This window comes from Canis aureus, chromosome 5 (genome assembly GCF_053574225.1).
Source record: "Canis aureus isolate CA01 chromosome 5, VMU_Caureus_v.1.0, whole genome shotgun sequence".
NCBI classification, from domain to species: Eukaryota; Metazoa; Chordata; class Mammalia; order Carnivora; family Canidae; genus Canis; species Canis aureus.
This window is the reverse complement of record NC_135615.1, coordinates 8,000,655-8,005,157: the sequence shown is the minus strand read 5'-3', so window position 1 is coordinate 8,005,157 and position 4,503 is coordinate 8,000,655.

Genomic DNA, 4,503 nt, shown 5'->3' with positions numbered 1-4,503 from the left:
TCAGGCCAAAGTAGTGCTGCTTTGGGCTGTCAGAGGCTTTTTTTTTTTTAAGATTTTATTTATTTATTCATGAGAGACACAGAGAGAAACAGAGACTTAGGTGTTGTGCTCAAGATTGCGAATCTGAGAAACCACCAAGGAGCCTCCACATTAGGCAGAAGGAGAAGCAAGTTTCCTGCAGGAAGCCTGATGCAGGACTTGGTCCCAGGACCCCAGGATCATGACCTGAGCCGAAGGCAGATGCTCAACCACTGAGCCACCCAGGTGCCCCGTGCTGCCAGAGTCTTATAGTGAGTTTTGCATGACAAGCCACTTCCAATTTTTACTTGCCTCCCTCTTCTCATCCACTAAGACTCCACTGCACGTTCACTGGGGTGAAGCCATGGAAACATCTAGATCCCAGGCACAGGCTATTTGCTCCACCCACATGAGCATTATGTTGAATCAAGTTGCTGAGTGCTTTCCTAGGGGTGCTTCAGTCCCTCAGATCATAAATCTGTCTCCAATCCTCCTCTGCATTCCAGCCAGAAACACAGTTTGCAAATCTATCTTGTCGCAGAGAAGCATGATGGCATGAATCATAAAAGACTCTCAAGGATAAAAATCAATATCATTAAGCTAAAAAGAAGTGGAGAAGTAGAATGGATATAAGTTCAAGGAGAAAAATAAAGGTATATCATTTCCAAATATTAAATAAGAATCTTCCTGTATTTTTTAATGGATGAAAATGAGTAATTAAATTGTCCAGATGCTTCGATTCCATCAGGCACATTTAAGAGTCATGTGTACTTTCAGTTTAAAATATCAACATTTACAATCTGCTGGAAATTATATCCTTGACAATTATTTAAACTTACATGGGGGTGCCTAGGTGGCTCAGTTGGTCTGGGGTCTGCCTTCTGCTCAGGTCATGATCCCAGGGTCCTGGGATGGAGCTCCGCATCGGGCTTCCTGCTCAGTAGAGCCTGCTTCTCCCTACCCCTTTGCCCCTCTCCCCCTTCTCAAATTCTCTCTCACTCTGCTCTCTCTCTCTCTCTCTCAGATAAATAAAATCTTAAAAAAAAAAACAAACTTGTGTTGAAAAGTTTTGGATGTTATCTTTAAACAGGTGAGAAAGTGCATAGCTCTACAAAATTATTTTTTGGTGGAGGTGCTGTGAGCAAACATGCTTGAGAACCTCCCATGTAAAGTGCCTTGCCAAAAATGCTCTGAACGACTGATTTCTATGACTTTTATTTCACAGATTGCTTTTTCATTTGAAATATTTTATGTTTGTTTAAATTTGTTTTTCACTGGAAACCTTGAAGAACAATAATTATGTTAGATAGTAACTTAATTTGGCTTCCCCTGCATCCTTCACATGCTTCTCCGTCTATGGTTATTCAGACATGTGCCCAAAGCAAGAGACCTCAGATTATCCATCACCAGACGAGAAATACACCTTTGCAGGGAATCACGTTAACACTCCTATTTTAAAGCATTTATCTGTTCTCATTCTCTGCTGTCTCCTTCTGCTTTTTAATGTTAAAAAGAAGAAGAAGAAAAGGAAAGGGGGAAAAAGTGGCAAAACTAGAGATCGGCTTGGCAAGAAAGATGAGTGGGAAGGGAATATAATTAGTGAGTAATCCTTAGTTTTCCATGTGAAGTTATTTTTATTGCCACTCCAAGCCTCAAATATCAGTGGGGAGGGAAGAGTTGAGAATAAATCAGTAACTTGATTATCAAGAGAACTCTTTCCTGATTGGAAAAAGAGTCACTGTCCCAGGAAAAATTGGCTCACAGGGAAGCACTTTCCATGAATATCTTTATACTCTGTTGCTTACAAGAGAGACAGCATTCAGGGGCTGGAAGTGGGGAGAAACCTCTGCCAGCTGCGTTCCTTGTGGGCAGAGAGACAGGGATTTCCTTTAGCAAAGGAACTGCAGGGCACTGGGGTCCTTGGGATTGGCGGTCAAAGACAACATTCTTCTGCTAGGGCTGTGAGAGTCAGCAGGAGGTCAACGGATGCCAGCAGCAGGGGGAGGAGTGTAAGGGTTTTAATGCCAAAGCTGTTGCACAGAAGCTGAGCATAAGCCCCTAGAAGGTTCCAGACTCTGAAGAGTCTAGAGTGAGTTCAGTTCCTCCCTTTGCCCTGGTAATGGACATCAGAATTACATTTAGCAGTGGAAACTGGAAAGTTAGCCAGTAAAGAACTTAAATTACATCTCTGTGTTTGTATGTATTTAAATCATGTTCTATATTGCATCCACTTTAACATTTGTAGGCAAACATTGATAAAGTGTGTTTGTTAGGGATTTATACTGATAAGTATATGCACATAGTTTTATCTTTATATGTATGCAGACATATCCACACACATATATGTTTTATGGGAAATGTTTAGCTTATGGCTCCTCTTGCTAAATGTGCCATCAGATCAGCACAGCAATCCTAGGAAAAGCCCAGATGGTTGGTTCACTTTACACAACCAAGCCTTCAAACACCAGTGTTTCTCAACCAAAATTGCAGGAATCATGCCTAAGAGGAAATGAACAGTTTCTAGGGCTGCCCTTGCCAACCCAAGTCTCAAGGTGAGGGCAAATAGGCAGTCAAATCCACACATGCAGGAGTGCCCGAGTCCGGCAGGCAATGTCTGTCTGTGAGTTACCTTCCTCGATGCCCATTTCTAGCCTGGGATCCAATGTTTCATGTTCTGATGATTTTAGTTTTTTTAGGCGGAAGCAGGGCTGGGGGCCGGGGGGGTGGCGCAAGAGGGAGGGGCAGAAGGAGAAGGAGAGAGAGAATCTTAAGCAGGCTCCATGCCTGGCGCAGAGCGCCACACAGGGCTCCATCTCACAACACTGAGGTCATGACCTAAGCCGAAACCAAGAGTTGGACACAACCAACTGAGCCACCCAGGCGCCCCTCATGTTTAAATACATGTTCTCTGGTAGGTGGGCCAAAAGAAAGCTTGAGAGGGTTCAGAGTCACATCTCAAGTTAGTCTCATGGCTATCGTGGTGTCAGTGACCAGGCTGGACATCCCTCCACTTTGTTGACAGCGGCACACAGTGTTTGGCAGTAATTCGGCTTTGTTGCCTTTGGGGAAAGCCATGCCCTGCAGCTGGGCATCACTTTTCCCTGCCTGGTTCAGAAAGTTGTGAATGGAGATTCCACGTGGAGATTGGAAATTCTGATCCAAAAAACCTCACCTCTGAGTAGAAGAGGTACACATGTTACATTGAAGTAGGCCTCTGTTGGCTTGATTTTCTTGGCCGAGTGGGAGGAAGAACTGGAGAGTCCAGAACATTCCCATAGAGAAGTAAGGCCCTGCCCAAGGATGTTGTTCGCAATGCCTTTCTGAGTGAATTCTGCTGCTGCCGCTGAACTGGCTTGGGCACAAATGTTCACAGCTGCATGAAGGATGTTGCAGTGGACATAATGGGTGCTGTGTGTGCTGGAGTACAAACAGTCCCACACAGGCCCGGGCCTGAGAGACAATGGGACAACAAACAGCCTTCAGTACAATGCATTCATTTCCTGTAAGGACATGGGGCTAAGTGAGGCCCGAGAAGCCGGTTCCACCTGACCAAGAGACACTCCGCTTGATACCATCATTTTAATGGCCTGCTGTTCATTAAGAATGAAGAACACATTAAAAGAAGAGAGGTGACAAGCCTTTGTGTTTTTTACCCCTGCAGAGCAAGATATAAATTAAAACTATTTTTTTAATGCCTAGATAAAACAGCGTGATAAAAATACTGAAGAGGTGTTAGAAGCTATTTCAATTTTAAGTCTTTTTGACATTAAATGTGTGTGACTCACTATCACCGCTAAAAATACTGGCGTGAGGCACTCGGGGCTTCTCTGCTTCCCAGCAAGCCAGCTGACTCTGCCATGAGCTCACCTCTCTGCCTAAGCTTCCGCCCTCATGCAGATAAAAGCCCTACTGGGAGCCAGTTTAAGATAGATCCTTGATAATGGTAATGATAATTGTAACAGCGGACATCTACTGAGCACTTACTATGTAACAGGCCCAGTTTTGAACGTTTCATACAGGGGTATAAAAAATAGTGAAAAGGATTAAAGTGGAAAGGAGAGAAAATGAGTGGGAAAAATCAGAGAGGGTAACAAAACGTGAGAGATTCCTCACTCTGGGAAATGAACAAGGGGTAGTGGAAGGGGAGGTGGGTGGGGGGTTGGGGTGACTGGGTGACGGGCACTGAGGGGGGGGCACTTGATGGGATGAACACTGGGTGTTATACTATATGTTGGCAAGTCGAACTCCAATAAAAATTATACCAAAAAAATGCTTAAATCCTCATGAGAATCTTATGAGGTGGGTACTGGTATAGCCACCTTTTTTAGATGAAGAAGCTGAGGCACAGAGAGGGTAAGCAACCTGCCCAAGGTTCATAGTTTGTGTTTTCAAATACATACCCGGGTCCCCCCAGCCCCGTCAACCCACTTAGCTGGGTCATACTCCACCTGTGCAGGTACTTGCATCACGCCCACATTTGTGATG